At 43.1% G+C, this 17,693-nt stretch overlaps 1 protein-coding gene across 1 annotated transcript in view; it reads right to left on the bottom strand.

The window, feature by feature from the left end:
• DSE (dermatan sulfate epimerase) overlaps positions 1-16,792 on the bottom strand; it is a 78,025-nt gene extending 61,233 nt beyond the window's left edge. Inside the window, exon 1 of the mRNA XM_036082237.2 lies at positions 16,578-16,792. The gene's annotated coding sequence lies outside the window, so the exon portion shown is untranslated. The remainder of the gene's footprint in view (positions 1-16,577) is intronic.
• Between the last annotated feature and the right edge of the window lie 901 nt (positions 16,793-17,693).

A 17,693-nucleotide genomic window follows, 5' to 3' on the forward strand; every position in this document is an offset into this window, starting at 1 on the left:
GATAAAGAGAATGAAGCTAGTGGCTAAATATAACTTCATACAATTTCAAATAACAACAGTTAAACAAAACCATAAATAATCATTAAAAAGCTAAAGTACAATTTTTCTTCCTGCCATAGACTGACAAGGGCAGACTGGAAAGGTGGCTAAGAGAGCTCACAGGGGGATCAGAGTGGCTTTTGTTTACTGCTCTGACTTTGGACAAGCAAACTATCGAAACCTAGTCCCTTATTTCAAATGAAGATGAAAATATTATTTGTCTCATATAACGGTTAGGAGAATAAATGAGATAACACCTATAAAGCACTTAACACTTTCTGGTAAGAGTTCCCCCAAAATGCTAGTCATCATTGTTCACCTCAGAACATGATTAGTGGCTGTAACCGTAAGCTGGAGCCAGACTTCCAAAGTTTGAATCCCAGCACCACCACGGCCCTAGCTATGTCCCTGTTTTCCCCTCCAGAGACTGGATAAAATAATACCTTCCTCATAGGGTCTCTGTGATCTTCAATTAGCTGATATACCTAAGTGCTAGCAGTCATCATCATCTTCTCAATGAGACCAAGGTCGGTCCAATGGAGAGGAAGTGTGCCATGACACCAGGAGGAAGCGCTCATAAAACTATCACACGCAGAATGTTATTTTTAAAATAGGTACAATGCATTGTGTGCTCAGAACCTTGCAGAGTCATCAGGAGCCTAAAAATATCAAATATTTTGACAAATATAAAGTAGGCCAAGAGGTTTCTCCTTCTTCCAGCTCAATGACACATTTATAACCTTCAGACTACATATTCCAAGTAACTCAACACGTCTGAGAAGAAATCTTCAATCTAATACTATTTCTTCATCAACCAATATTTATATAGAGAGATAAAGCTTTCTGATATACCACAATGACACATGTGTTTACACCCAGAAAAACATCCTACACATAGAAACACCAGTCTAGATGAAATTTAAAAGATGAAAAAAATCACTTCTGAACCTAAGTTTGACTTCAAAAAATCTTATGTTTGATTTAAATAATTTTCTACTTCCCCAAAATGGCAATACACATTGGGGCGCCTGGGTGGCTCAGTTGGTTAAGCGACTGCCTTCGGCTCAGGTTATGATCCTGGAGTCCCTGGATCGAGTCCTGCATCGGGCTCCCTACTCGGCGGGGAGTCTGCTTCTCCCTCTGACCCTCCCCCCTCTCATGTGCTCTCTCTCATTCTCTCCCTCTCAAATAAATAAATAAAATCTTTAAAAATAAATAAATGGCAATACATATTAACTTCCAGTTGGTAATGTAACTCCTTGAATTTGTGGATAAAACTATCTTTAATTCTATAACCAATTCTCCCCCTTGGATTTTTAGATATGTGACTTTCTTTCTTACCAGGTGTGATGGTTAATTTTATGTGTCAACTTGCCGGGCTATGGGTACCAGATATCTGGTTAAGTAGTATTTCTGGATGTGTCTCCAAAGGGGTTTCAGCAAGAGGTTAGCATTTGAATCAGCAGACCAAGTAAAAGTAAAGGAGATTGTTCTCTTTGATATGGGTGAGCCATTCAATCCACTGAGGGTCTGAACAGAACAAAAGGCAGAAGGAGATTTCATTCTCATTCATGCGCACTCACACTCTGGGCGCACTCTGCCTGTCTGCCTGCCTGCCTGAGCTGGGCCATCAGTCTTCTCCTGCCCTTGGACTAGGGTTATACCACCAGCTTTCCTGGGCTCCAGCCTACAGACAGCAGATCATGGGACTTCTCAGCCTCCAGAGTCGAATGAACCAATTCCTCTGCCTCAATGTCACCTTGAGGCCTCCTTTCCTCCTTTCCACCTCTTTCCTGATTTCAGTCAACACCACATGTCCCTGCAGGTCAGGTCCTCTGCTCCTCTAGCCCGGTATCTGCAAACCTCTGTGGAATGAGTCATGACATCAATTATAGATCCTCAGGCTAAGTACCACAAAACACACTTAACCTCTGATATGTAATCTACTCAGTTTCACTCATTTATGAATTTAGCTAAAACTGTGTATATTTGGGGTATGTCCTGATATCATTCTCCTCCAGGATCAGGTCCTATAGGTTTAGCCTCTCACAATGACTCTAAGAAACACTAATAGCATCCTCAAGGCCCTAGCATGCTAACCACGCTATGCAGTAAAGGGTTAACCCAGTAGGCCTACTGCTCAAACCCTGCAAAATTTCTAAGAAAGGCCTGTTTTCAGGACTGGCTCAAGAGGAGCTCTGAGCCCTTGTAATATTCTGCCAGATACACGATTTTTGTATACCTGAGGCCTCGGGCCATGTAGTACCAGCATGACCAGATAGTTTATACTAACACTGATTCATGACAAACTCCTATCTTTGCTCTGAGGGGCAAGACTCTGAATAGCTAAAGTCAGTCATGCAGGTGCTGCGCGTCTACACGTGGGGACCCCAGTGAAAGCTCTGGACACCAAGGCTGGGATGAGCTTCCCTGGCTGGCAACGCTTGGCCCCTGCTGCCATGTACTGTGGTCAGGAGTGCCACTCCACTGAGAGAGGAGACCTGGAAACCTGTGCCTGCTTTCTCCCGAACTCTCCCCCACGCAACTTTTCCCTTTGCTGATTTTAATCTGTACCCTTGGCTGTGTCAAACTATATTCATGATTAAAACACCTTTTTGTGAGTGGCTTCTAGTGGATCACTGGGTCTGATGGTGGTCTTGGGGAACCCCCTCCCCAGTCTGTTTCTTAGTCCAATCATCTTAATTCCTGTGAGAAGTATGAGTCTTGCCACATAATTTGCCCCATTAGAAAGTACTGGCATAATATTTACCAAATCTTTTTCTTGTACTCAACTTTTGCTTTTTTTCTATGATTTATCCCCAGAAAAATGATTCTGTCCAAGGATACTGCTGTTGAAGCAAAAGACACAGCAGAATTTACAGTACCGGACTTAGAGACTGCCTAAAAGCTATAGGTATTATCCAAAAAATGAAATACACAGATGTTAGGCAAAAGGCTTAAAAGAATTTCATGGGAAAGTAATTTGCTGGCATTAAACCTACAATTCCAGCTTACTCAATCAAAATAAAAATTTCATTTATTGGATGAGTATATACACTCATGAGTATGTATACAGAGTATATATTGGAGAGTGATGCTTTTCTCACTATACATGAAGCTCGTTTTTATTTCTTACTTATATTCAAGCATTCTTCCATTTTTCCAATCTTCAAATACTCACCAATGACAACATTGAACCTTTTTTGCTGCCTTTCACATTCTCAAACATTTTTATATGCACTTTTTTTGATTCTCATTTTTGTCTCACAGATCACAGTCCTTTGGCACTGAAATCTCTGAGTACTTTCCAAATGTCCTTTTATGAATCATAATCAAAACTCAGAATACCACAGCCTTGGTTTGTAAAACAATGATACATATATGTAATTAACCGAAAGACACAGGCACTGTATTCTCAGGACTTGCCCATCTCAGTTACCGGCAATCAATACTGCCAGCAACTGAGGCCGAAACTCCCCCTCCTTCCCTTGCCCACTCTGTCTCCAGGTCTAAACCGTCAGCCAATTCCGTTGACTCCATCCTCAAAATACATCCAGAATCCAGACACTTTCGCCCCTGCCATTACGCCTAAGCCACAGCATGTCTTGCCAGAATTATTGCAAAGGTCCCAAACTAGTCTGCTTGCCTTCACCCTTACTTCCCCATGGCCGTTCTCAACACAGCAGCCAGACCTGTCCTTGTTCAATCACAATTCAGGTTATGTCACTGCTCTGTTTAAAATCCTTCAGTGGCTTCCCATTGTTCAGAGTAAGAACCAAAGTGCTCACAATCATTCTCAAGGCACTACGTGGCCTGCCCCTGTTGCCTCTCTGTGTCTTTTCCCATTCTAGCCATGTGGCCCGCTTGCTCTCCTTGTACTCATGGGGCATGCTCCTTCCTCAGCACCTGTGTTCTTCCTGCCTAGAATGCTTCCCCCCAGACATCTACATGGCTTGCTCCCTCACCTCCTTTAAGCTTTTGTTCAAATGTGACTTCCTCGGCGAGGCTGGCTGGGACCACGTTATTTAAATCAATCACCACCATTCCCTAACTCCCTTCTGGATTTTACTTTTCTTCAGAACACTTATAACCTTCTAATCTACTATATAATTTACTTATTTCTTTTGTCTGCTTGGCTGCCCCCTCTAGAATGCAAGCTCCATAAGGGCACTTTGCTTTCTGCTATATCCCCAACACCTAGAAGAGTGCCCAGCACTTAATAAACATGCAGAGATTATTTACTGAATGGATTAACTAATGTGTCAAGATGTAAACCTTTAAAAACTCAGAGATAACTATACATATAATTATATAACTACATAAAAAGAAGCAATAAAAATCTTTGTGTACCAAGACAAACCATCTGGAGGTAAAATGGACTACAATGTTTGACCCTGTCAAGGTTACTCAGGGCGATTATTACAGTTTACTGACAGCGGCCCCCATACTCACTGCCCTCTCAACCCTCCCTGGGGCACAAAGCTCGCACCGCATCTGCCCCAGGCTGCAGGTGGCTTGCTGTGCCCCCAAGTCTTGTCACACCTTCGTTAATGTGCCTGGCCCACCTCATATCACACTCCATGCCCTGAGCATCCCATTTTGTTTCCCAACAGTCCACAAATGGTTTTCATGGGTTTTTCTCCAGGTCTTTCTCTAAATGCCACCGTAAAACTTTCAGCCCATTTCACATTGGATTAGACATCCCGCCACTTTTCCCATCTACTCCTGCCCAGGCCTCTCTTTCTGCTGGATGGTTGGTTGTCTGGTGCTAAGACTTTTATTAAAGTTGTTCTGTTTTGAAATTTAGAGTGATTCCCTTCATGTCCCCACTTTTAACTGTATTCCCAAAGATTATTATTATTATTTAATGGTTTGGTATAAGAGCTTTATTAGTGCTATCTGCAAATTAAAAAAAAAAAAAAAACAAACCTTCCTCTACTGATAACATTTCTTTTAGCTAGAGAATTCAAAAGAATCAGGATGCTTTCTAATGAATTATTTCTCGTACACCTATGCCACTCCTATTATTTTGTGCTAAATATCTTATTATGGTGAGTTTTTATAGATCTATAAAGTGTTACTAGCCAGGAAACTAAGGAAAAGCTTTACTAGACTGCTGAAGACTATGATCACTGTGCAGAACAAAAGAATAACAAAAGAATAATGTTTGTGTCTGTATGTCCAAGGTCATACACGCTTAACTGGATGTCTTGGTGAATCAACTGTTTCTATTTCATACTGTCTTTAGCATCCTACTCTGGGAATGGTAGCTCTGTTTTCCACATCTCCTAATCTAGGCATACACTTCTCATCTCCATTCTACACATTTCACCCAACCTCTCTGCTCACAACCAGATTCCACCTAGCTATTTCTTTTGTCAAATCTGATGGTGTTCTCTTCATGAGCTGGATGCTGGAGAAAACTCCTTTTGTACTAATCTTATTTTCTAAACTTTCTTCTCATGTATCGTCCTAAATGAATGTGGAGGTAAGAGGACCACCTGTCAGGCAATTCCTGAGTTAAATGAGGCAGGGGAGGGGGAGCAGATGTCACTTAGGCTCCTTCCAATGACACCCTATCCTCTGCTATGCTCTCTGGGAGGTCACATCTCATTCTTCCCAACCCACAAGGAAGGTGGAGTGAGCCTTTTCGATTCCTGGGGCCACCCCTTAGCTCTCTCTGTGACTCTCCTAGTACCTTTGCCACTTGAAATCACCACTTGTGGATGTACTCTTTTTAACCACCGCAGGCAATTTCTATTGTTTGGGGATATTTTTAACTTCCTCAGTGACTTACAAACCTCAATCATATTTGCCCATTCCACCTCAATTCCAACAATAAACCCGAGAGGCATCAACTTCTGACTTCAGCATATTGACCCACTTACTCATCTCCAATAGACTCTTTAATAAAATCCTTACTGTTGATACTTTGGATTTTTGCCTCTTTCCAAAAGTATTCAATTCTTCCTTTCTCACCTATACTTTGGGACAGTGATAAATCGTCCAAATTTATAGAGAAGACTGAAATTATCCAGTGCAAGTTTAATATCCCTAAACTTATCTGAATACTTTTCTCTCCAATCCCCAAATGGAAAGAAGCAAGAGACTGCTATGCTGGAAAGAAGAAAGAAATGCAAAAGATCCCTTCAGGAGACAGGGAGATATCCTTATCTCAAGAGTCTCTGTGACATGTCCATCACTGCAGCCATTCAGGGAATGGTGCAGGTCCGGGCAAATAGGAGACAGAAAAGCCAAGGAGAGCTCACTAACTGTCTCTCATACAGACCTACCTCCCCTCTTCCGCAATCCTTCTGGCACACCATGGCCATAGTGTGATAGACTCAAAAGATCTGACTTGGAGTCTGTTACGGGTTGAATTGTGTCTGATAAAAGTTCATCATGTAGAAGTCCGAATCACCCATATCTCAGAATGTGACCTTACTTAGAAACAGGGTTGTAAGATATAATTGATTAAGAAAAGCTCATATTGGAGTAGGATGGGTCCCTAATCCAACATGGTATGTTTATAAAAAGAGGACATTTGGAGACAGAGAGACACACAGGGAGAATGCCATGTGATGATGAAGGTAGAGATCAGGGTGAAGTATTGCCAAGCCTAGGAATGCCAAAGACTGACAGACACCACCGGAAGCTAGCAGAGAGGCATGGAACAGATTCTCCTTCATGGCCTTAGAAGGAACCAACCCCATCAACACCTTGATTCTGGACTTCTAACCTCTAGAACTGTGAGAATAAATTTCTGTTGTTTAAGCCACACAGTGAGAGGTACTTTGTTACAGCAGCTCTAGCAAATGCAGTCCTAGCTCTACAATTTTCTCATTTCAAAAGCAGAGATCGTAATTCTTATTGCTATAAACAATAAATACATATAGTGCTTACCAAGTGCCAGGAACGGTGTTAAGTACTTCACACGGATTAACTCATTTAATCTTCACCACAGGCCCATAATGTAGATATTAGTATCATCCCCTTTTTACAGATGAGGAAACTGAGGCATAGGTGGACTGAGTAAGTTACCCAAGGTCACATATATAGTGAAGAGCCAAGAGAGAAACCCACGCAGTCTGACCATACTACCCATGACACAACTATCTTTGTAAACCACAAAATTCCTCACAAATTAAACAATCACGATTATAATATCACTTTTCTATCCAAGAGCCTCTATTTCCCACAATAAAACGAACAAATTTCTCATCCAAGAGCTTCCACAATCTAGCACCTGCCTACCTTCATTTTATCACTCATTTCCTCCCTACACAAATTCTCCCTTTGTACTTACCTGCTCTTCCTTACTTCAGCACAACTCACATTTTTGTCCTTTATTCCCACTGTTATTCTCGTTCATGGCATTCCCCCTCCGTGCTGCTCCACACCCAAACTCTTATCTTTCTCAAAGAATACAACGTTCTTTATGAAGCCTTCCCTGGCAGCTCCATCCATAAGTGGTCTCCCCTGTGGCCTCGTATATGCATTGTTCAATATTCCTTCAGAATTCAGGAATAATGCCAGCCAAGAAGGTGCTTACATCATCTTATAAGATGGCAAAAGAAATGAAATTTTTACACAAACCACTAAAATAAAAAGAAGGATGTTTGCCTGAGAATGACAAATTACTATGGAAATTTACAGAAGTTACCACCAGCTGGGGTGGAGAAAGATGTACTGAGGAGGTGCTGCCTGAATTGGGCCTAAAAAGAGGTCGATAAAAATGTTTATAGCTTTATATGCATTTACTAATGTATGCATTTAGTACTAATTACATGCACACTGAGTTGTTTGAAGGTATATGTTATCTTCCTTTCCCATATTTATGGTTTCAGTCTTCTCTGGATCCAAAAGGGATTGGAGGTGAATCTTACCCACTGAGGTATAAGCTGTTGTGAGGCTGGGGTCTTGGTCTGGTCTTTCTTAAAGTGTCATACACAGCTGATTACATGCAATCAGACCTTCAAGAAACACTTGAAGAACAGATGCATAATGAAGGGAAGAAAGGAAAGAGAACGTTACAGGAGAGAAGTGAATTCCCATGGTTTTCCCAAGTTCTCCTCGACCTAGCAGCCACTCCCTTTCTCTGCTTCCTGTACCTTGGCTCAGCTGCCCTGCTTGTGATGCTTTTTTCCTTCCCCTTTCTGGGATAAAGTCCTCTGAGGCCCAGTTCGTTCTCCCCTCCTAGCTGGGTATTCTCTGCCGGGGTAATCCTACGGATCTCCTCCTTCCTGCCATTCTACTGCATGCATTCGGCTCTGGTCAGCACTTAGTTGTTCTCATAAAGTTTCATACTTGGTTATCCTTCCCCCACCAGATTTTATAGCTCCCCAAGCCTGGAAACCACGTCCTATTTATTTTGTATGCTTCCCCTCTTAGCCTCCACACAGACGTCCCTTCAAACACAGAAGTACCTGGCAAATACTTGCAGAATGACTAAATCCTTTCAGTATTTCTATCGCTGAAGTATAACGTTCTTTCATCTAACTCTCCAGGTTCAAAAGTACAGTGGAAAAAGTTATATATCAAAGCATTCATTCCCAAGTAACACGGATTTATCTTTTCTAAAACTTGCAATCACTGAACCAAACTTCAGTGGCTTCACCAACAAGAAAAAAAGGTGTAAGCACACAAAGAAGGATCTGTTACGTATCTGCCCTAACACTGCTAGCTCAATTCACCTTCTTTAGGCACGGGATTTATCATTTTATGGCAATTTAGTAGTATAAATGCTACACACATTTCTTCCCCAAGAAAGAGATACTGAACGTGGTCCAACTTAACCTGAAACTGGCAAGATGAAATTCAACAACTAGAAATGAAATTGAATTTGTAAAGCTCCCAAGTTCCTGCAGCAGATACTCAAAATTAACTATTTGTTAATTTGAATTTAATATGGAATAATTCTATACAAGTCACAGTAAGTCTAAAAATTTTAATGGTGAGAGCCTTAGAACCATAACATAGCACATGGTTAACGTGGAATCCAATCTGAACAATGCTCGGTTTCCTTAGAAGAAACGGTGAAGCTTAAGATTTTTATATGTTCATTTATTTAAGTAATCTCTATAACCCAATGTGGGGCTGGAACTCGACTCTGAGATCAAGAGTCACTGGTTCTTCCATCTGAGCTGGCCAGGCACCCTAACAGGTTCTTATTTTGCTCTCTACTTCTACTGGGTTCTCAGTAGAACTGATAGCCTCTAACTTGTGGAAGACTTAAGGTAAAGATAAAGGAGGGAAAGAAGAAATTAAGCTTACCACCAAAGGGGCCAGCAAAAGACACTCTTACCTAAGATAAGTCTGCAGGTTTTTCAGTGCCTCCAAGAATCAGAATTTCCTTTGAGAAAGGTCATTTCAAAACTGCTTTAAAACCATGGACTGCAAAACTAAGTTGAAAACACCGAATTCCAACTGCCTAAGACACTGACTTTGCTGGGCTCCACTTCTTGCCCACTGACACTGGCTGAGAGTGCTTTTTCCAACACTTGCTGTTGCATCAAAATGAACCTGCTTTTAAGAGAATTACACCTCAAGTACTGTCTAATTTTAATATTGAGAAAAAACAGAACCACTGGCCTGAAACTCTCAATTCTCTTGGAGATTCTATTTTCTTAAACAAAAATGAAACAAAGTTCACTTTCCATTTTTATAAATACCATAATTAATTTTTAACCATAAATACTGCTATAAGAAGTTTAGTAAATGAGAGAAGTTTCCAGACTCTTTCTGACATAGGCAACCTCTGTATTTTGACCACATGACTGATGAATGCCCCATATGTTCTTGTGGCCACTACTGCCAGTCTAGTTATACTATAAAAAAAACAGAGCAGAAAAACATAAAAGATATTACTGAAAAGCCCAAATGGAATACTATAGTCTGGTGCCAAAACCTTTTTTAAAGGTTTTCTTGAATAAAAAAGAAATGTGGAGAAAAGCGACCTGTTTGGGGGAGAAAACAGATTAAGTATAGAGAAGAGGAATTTTCAGATATTATAATGTGTACCTGAATGAAAGGTTATTAAAGGACTTTTACACATAATCAGTATTTAGTCAGTGAGCAAATACTTTGTTCTAATAACAAAAATGCTAAGTAGAAACCATAAAGATAACTTATGTTTCAAACACTAAAACTGACCATTTCTTCTATATTCATATAATTAAGTCCTTTTTAATTCCTAAGATTTTCATATCCAGATGAGCCGAAGTCATAAAATTAGAGCCCGAGAAGACAGATGCTAACATCCCTCCAGGACAGCCTCAGTTAAACCTTTTTAAACACAGAAGAACTCCAAGGCCTCCTTCAGAAAGCCATTCTAAAGGTTAAAATATTCAGAAAAACTTCCCTGTATTTAGCATAAATCCCTCCTGATACTTGCAGTAAGTCGATTTCCTCTTCTTTTTCTTCAGGGAAGATGGAAAACAGCTGTTCAACATTCCCTTTCAGGCTACTTTTTCCTTCCTGCCAGACCCATCCCCCCCAAGGGAGAAGTGTAAACACTGCAGGTGATTCCAAAATGCAGCTGGCCCAAGCCTGATTATCCACACTGTTGGTGACTCTGCCCCATTTGTACCTCCTAGAATGCTATCATGAAACGGCCAAGGCCCCAAGAAGAGTTCTTCACCAGAATTTGCAGAATTCTAGAAATCCGTGACTTATAGTCTGTCCTCAGTAGGCTCAAACAACAAAAACAGTGCTGCTTCAAGAAGAAAGAATTACAGGCAGAGCTGTAAAGAAGGTAAGCAGGACTGTCCCGCAGCCAGGCAGTCTTCCCCGCCCCTCTCCTGGGCCTGCCAGGCTGTTGAGCGTACCTTGGCATGGGAACACTTTTAAACTACTTGGTGATTTTCATCATGCAATTCTTGAGTTGCTTGTCAGTGACGCAACTTTCTGGATGCAAACGAACTTTAGCAATGCAATAACCCTTTCCATACTTCAATCTAAGGGAATCTTCTAAATCTAAGTGTCAATGTGTCGACTGTGACATCTGGAAATGAGTAATCCCTGCTAGCATCACAACATAATGTGCAGATTACTACATTATACACTGAAATGTATGTAACCAGCCTAACGTTGTTACCTCCCACTTCATGAATTGCTAACTAATATCCCCATTTTTCTTGCACTAGCCATTAGACTCCAATAGTAAAGCCAGTATATGGCCTGTGTACTCCATCAATAAAAATATTATAGACCCACAAGTTTGGTAAGCCCATTTCCTTTACAAATTCCTTTTAAGAGTTATGAAATGCTGATTCAACTTTGCTGTGGTATAACATCTGCATGCATCAAGTGCCTGTTGCTTAGTAGCTAAGTTTGTTACATGCAAGAAGAATGCAGAAGCCTTGATTTAATCAACAAATAGAAATTTACAACTCTAAGGCATCTGTGTATGCAATGAATATTTCAAAGGGAAAGATTTCAATGACAGTTCTTTAACTGATTGTGGACCTATTCGATTTCTACTAAAAGAGCAGTGTATACTAATTTAAACACACACAGGAAATTTTACTATGATTATCCCGCTATTTTTTCATATTAACTGGGGAGAAGAGAGGCAATATTAATTCCATAAATAATACCAAAAAATTTTTTTGGCATGTAGAAATATACACTCACTCGCAAACTCTCTCTGACCCTGTCTAGGACAAAGCAGATGGACACAAATAACCTACAATACATATGTCACGTACAAGCCATTGAGAGTTAACTGCATATATGTCTTGTTATATTTTTAAAAACAGGACCATACTTATCTAATGGCCATAACCATTCCCAAATATGAAATGTCAAAACAAACCACGCTTATTATCAGTATGTTATAGCTTCTAGATATTACTGAAGAGGCAAATTCTGTTCTTTCAGGAATTGTTTACTAACATTTGATGACAACACTTACCACGTTCATGCTTATGGAATATCCCTAGGGAGCTGAAACAACTAGAAGGAAATCCACTGGTAATCTTCACACACATTAAAAATTCATAGTGTTCTTCTGAATTACTGAATTACAAACTACCCCAAGAAATAAACAGATGGGGGGACGCCTGGGTGGTTCAGTTGGTTGGGCGTCTGCCTTCGGCTCAGGTCATGATCCCAGGGTCCTGGGATCGAGTCCCGTATCAGGCTCCTTGCTCGGCGGGGAGCCTGGTTCTCCCTCTGCCTGCCGCTCCCCCTGCTTGTTCTCTCTCTCCCTTTCTCTGACAAATAAATAAAATCTTAAAAAAAAAAGATTAAAAAAAAAGAAAGAAACAGATGGCCTCAACTGTCTTTTCTTCTCTTGCCAAATTAAAGTCATTCCCTTTTCTTCTTTGTGATCTCCAACAGGCTCTGCAAACGCTCATTCTGCCTCCTGCAGGTTTATACTCTTCTGGGCATCTGAAAAAGGATCTGGATTCCACACCCCCAACAGGCTGGAGCTTGCCTGGATAGGCAGAAGCAAGCCACACAAGTGGTAAAGCACTCAAAGACCTGAAGGCAGCTAAGGAGAACTTAGCGATGAGCCTAGGACTCTGCAGGAATTCGGGAATTCGAAGAGGCCCCACAATGGAATCCTTATAAGGCCCAGAGTGGAAGCAGAGGGAGCTGTGGGAAGGGGGTCTGTAAAGAGCCAGTTTACAGAAGTCTGGGAAGCACATAAGCATTTGACGGAGCTGACAGTCCCTGGACAGTAGTGAGTAGTAAAAGGGATAATAAACTACATCTGTAGGAAAATGAAATTTAAGAGTCTTTAATCACATGAACTTGGAGTCATGAAGGAGAAAAGTCGAATTAAATGTGCAATGTGGGTTCACCTCGTATTTAAGGTAGGCCACTAACTATTTGTAAAAATGACAGACAAATCTCTTACCTTCACAATATTTCCATTTCCACACCCCTAAAATGAGGATAAGACACCTCCTCTGTTATCACTCTCCATTTCCACTAGGCCAAAATATGAAAATACTAGATTTGAAAAAAAACTTAGAAGTACTAGGTGATTTTAAAATGCAAGTATTCATGTAGCCATATGATCTATCAGGGACTTTTCCTTTCCTTCAATTATCTAAACATATGAATTTGTAAGCAAGAGTTTTTTACACCTAATGGCACCTCTTTACCCCACCCATAATACTTTCTACTAGTTTGAATCTTTTCGTAACACTTCCCCACCGACAGCTAACCAAACCACTCTTCTATATGTGACTAGAAATTGTGAAACACTAAGTGTAGATGGATCAGAACATGGGACTAAGTTTATTCACTAACAGAGAGATTTTCTTTAAAGAACAATTATTTCAATTAAAAATATTATCCACTTAATGCAGAGTTTAATTTTTTTTAAAGATTTTATTTATTTGACAGAGAGCACAAGAAGGGGGAGCAGCAGAGGAAGAGGGAGCCCCATGTGGGGCTCAATCCCAGGACCTTGGGATCATGACCTGAGCCAAAGGCAGATGCTTAACCGACTGAGCTACCCAGGCGCCCCCAAAGTTTAATTTTTAAAAGGGAATTTCCTATTAGAATTGGGCATTAGAGTTGGCAAGATAATTAGAAATTCATCCATTTCTAATTATCGCTGTCACCAAATGCACGCATGGATCAGTGCCTCAATAATCTGGGATTTTACTCTCTAGTTCCTAATCTGCCACTAAGTCACCAAATGAATTGCATGGGAAAAAATTTTCTCTTTTTGGTACTCTGGGCTTATACATTTGCCTAATTCCCATGTTGGGCACTGATTCTAGGTTTAGAGAATTTTATTGTGTCATCCAAACATCTGCTGGTAATTGGGTGACCCCCAATTAGAGGAAGATAGTGTAATTCCAAGATGAGGAAACCCTCAGGCATCAGTAACAAGAACTGTCCTGTCCTCTGCTTGGACACATTCTTTCAGAAGGCTGCTGCCCATTGAACCTCGTGGAATGCCTTACCCACTCCTTCAGAATAGTAAAGGCCCAGCCCCTCTCAGTAAATGAAATACCAAAATCCACTATGATGTTGAAGTTCCCTCTACCACAGGCTCCTCACCTCCTCCAAGGCCTGTCACAAACACATCTCAGGGCAATAACACTATTTCTCTTTTTTGAGGAGGTGGGGGGGCTGAGAAAACAATAAGAATACTATATTTTAGACTCAAACATGCTAATGGTTAAGTAATACATCATATACACTGCAATGACAAAATGCTGGTCTTTTACTAGTTTCTTAACCCCTTTTGAAAACTTAGATTACTGATACATTAAAACCCAAGTTTAAATATTTTATCCTTTATTCCTTTCCAATCATTTGCTGCAACCATAATACTGAATGGGAATAATGTAGTTTCTTTCACACAACACAGTGTGAATCCGAGGCAGTACAAATAAATACCAAAATAATCTACCACAAAGAACATGAAAATATGTATAAGTACTTTATTATGTAATTGCAGAATGCATTTTCACCTATGATCATAAACCCTTTTTCAGAGATTAAATAATCTTTAAAAAGAAGCACCGGTGAAGGTAGATAGGACAGCATCTGTGAAGTTAAGAACTTTATGGATGACCACCATGTCCCCTCGAGGCAGCACTGCAAGATAATTGGACTAGCCAGACCACAAATCTCATTTGAAAACCTGTATTAGCTTAATTTGTGAACTAATTTTATAAATACTAAAGTCGATACTCACACAAAATGTTAATCACTGTAATGGTCCTGACCTCATGTGGCCAACCTAGCTAACTTCCTACCAGTGTCATCCCACACTAGGCCCCTAACCTCAGAGATGACTGTACTATCAATATATTAACCTGAATGTAAAAATGTACTTTGCAGGCCACTGTCTTTATTAACCAAAAATTGATGAAACTGACACCGACATGATATACCAATCAATGGAAAATGACACTTGTCAGGCTCAAACTCTCAGGTGCTTCTTCTTTATATTTTCTCCCTACGTTGACAACTCCAGGAGAACTAGGGCAGTTTCTTATATACCTCTGTATATCTCCTCAATTACCAGCACGGTCTTGCACTTCTTGCTGTACCCACACAGAGGGGTCAGTAGATGATGGAGGCATTAAATTTCATCTTTTCTCATTTTTACTAAAATACATCTAACCTACACACTTCATAAAAGGACTTGTGCCTATATGGTGACCTTAAAAGAAAAAAGTTAACACATGATAGACAAATACTCAGATAATCCTGTAGTCTATTCTTCCAAGGGCATTACATTTTTATGATCCATTTTGGTGGCATTGTCTGAATACTCTACCAAATAGTGCACATATATCATTTCAGAAGTTATCATTTATTGAGAAAAAAAAATTTTTTAAAGATTTTATTTATTTATTTGACAGAGAGAGACAAAATGAAAGAGGGAACAAAAGCAGAGGGAGTGGGAGAGGGAGAAGCAGGCTTCCCGCTGAGCAGGGAGCCCGATGCGGGGCTCGATCCCAGGACACTGGGATCATGACCTGAGCCGAAGGCAGACGCTTAACGACTGAGCCACTCAGGTGCCCCGAGAAATTTTTTAAAAAGCTGAAGAAAAGGGAGTTCCTGAAAGATTAAATTGTCAAAAATGCTGAAAAGCCTGTTTTGAAACGATTTCTAAGAGAGAACGTCCATTCTCAAATTTAATGTCTCATTAACCACGACTAACGAAAAATATTTTAAAGAACTTTATTACATGAAGATCTCTAGACACTAAAAGTGTCATTTCCTGACCTAAGGAATTCCAGGTAAATGAGGCTCCCCTCCTGCATTTAAGCAATGGAGTTGGTTTCAACCTTCAATGGCAGCCAGCCTAAGCCGAGGCTGCTGCCTCAAATGAGCGATGAAAACGAGAAAGTTCCCGGGTCACAGACTTAGCTCAGATTCCAGCCCCGACAGATCTCCAGCCCATGTGGCATTGCTTACAGAGCTTCCCAGCCTGTGAGTCAAGCGTCCCACCACCACCACCACCAGGAGCTGCCTGCGAGTGAGGTTTACCCACAATTTCTCCGAGCGTCGGCGGAGCCAAGCGGCGCTGGAATCCAGCATCTGGGGGAGGCTCGGGACGTGCTTCCCCGGCTTCCGCAGCCGCACGGAGGGGATGCCAGCGCACAGAGGGGTCCGCACACACGACCATCACCACCCCCTCCCCAACTAGCGGGGCACGCAGGGAAAGAAGGGCGCGAGGCTGTGCCACCCGACCCGTCAGAGGGGAAGCGGGAGCCCCGCGGGCGGGCCGGGAAATCGCGGCGCGGCCGGCCGGAGCCGAGGCACCGAAAGCGATCTCCGGGACCTTACGGTGCGCCGACTCTGCGCCGGGCGCTCAAGGGGCGGGAAGGGGCGAGGAGCTGCCCCGGCAAGCCCACGGCTCGGGCTCCACGCCTCGCGCGCCCTCCAGCAGCCCAGCCGCGCCGGGCCCGGGCGAGCAGCCCGCGGCGCTCCGCGCCCTGTAGGGGACGTGGCTCTCCGCCTCCGCCGGCGCCCAGAGACCCGCCCGAGACCCCGGAAGAAAGTTGCGCCGCGCGGGGCCCAGAACGGCGCCCGCCGCGCGCCCCTCCGCTTACCGCTCCCCGCCGCGGCTTCGGCCTCTCGGGCGTTGTCTCCCCAGCTTCGGCCCAGGCTCCGGAGCCTCCTCTCGGACCCCTCACTCCAGGGCGCCCGGACCCCCGGCGCCCTCAGAGCCGAGCCCTCAGCGCGCCCGCCGCGCCTTGGGTGCCGGTGGGCGCCGCGCCACGGGATGCGCCGCTGCAGCCTCGGGCGGCGCTACTGCGAGCCGGGCGGGCGGGCGGGTGGGTGAGGGGTGTGGGCGAAGGGGGGAGGAGGGCGGGACGCGGCCGGCGCTGAGGCTCGGTGGAGGGAGGAGGAAACCGCAACGTCACCAGAGCCCGGGGAGGCGAGAATGGGGAGGGGGAAACGGGGACCCCCCCGACGCCGGACCCCGACCTCCGGCCCGCCCCGCCTTCTCCGCCGCCTCCTCTCCGGGGGCTCCCCGGCTCAGCGCTGCGTTCGGCCTTCCCCTCCACTGGGGCCCCACGCACCCTTCCCCTCCACGAACCCCTGCCTTGCCAGGCCTCTCTGGCTCCGAGTTGCTTTGGTTTCTAAGTGACCCACACCCTTAGGGTTCGACTCTGAAAGATACTTTTGGAGGCCCGGGGGGGAGGAGCTGATGCTTCCGTACAGCCTGGGGAAGGAAATCGAGGAAAACGCTGAGAACCTTGCTCCCGAGGCTGTTGCCCACTCCCCTCCCCTTCTCCACAATAGTTACTCCTCTTTTTCTCCTGTGTTCGATTGTACTCTCAGAGAGGAGGGAGGAAATCACCTACTTAGAAGCAGTTCTCCCCTTAACTGCACTAAGGAGATCACTAAATCCAAAAGCCCTGAACCCTGCAAACTCAACGGATTTTAATCATCAAAGGTAAAGGGGCCAGGGACAGAACATTTGGTGTATGCGACTTTCAAGAGGAAATTTCATTTACCTTAGCTCCTAGGCCCGTGTAGGGAGAAGGGTGAGGGAGGAGGAGGGAGAGGAGACCTCTGATCCCTCAAAGTTTTCCAGGTGGAGGATTTACAACCTTAGTAGTCACAACCCCTTCGGAGAGATTTCCTCCCTTTTCTTAAAGCAGCCACTGCACGCAGCCTGGTCCATCCTGACTCCAGGGAGGTGTCCTATATGACCAGGC

The sequence above is a fragment of the Halichoerus grypus genome, chromosome 9, assembly GCF_964656455.1.
Source record: "Halichoerus grypus chromosome 9, mHalGry1.hap1.1, whole genome shotgun sequence".
NCBI lineage: Eukaryota > Metazoa > Chordata > Mammalia > Carnivora > Phocidae > Halichoerus > Halichoerus grypus.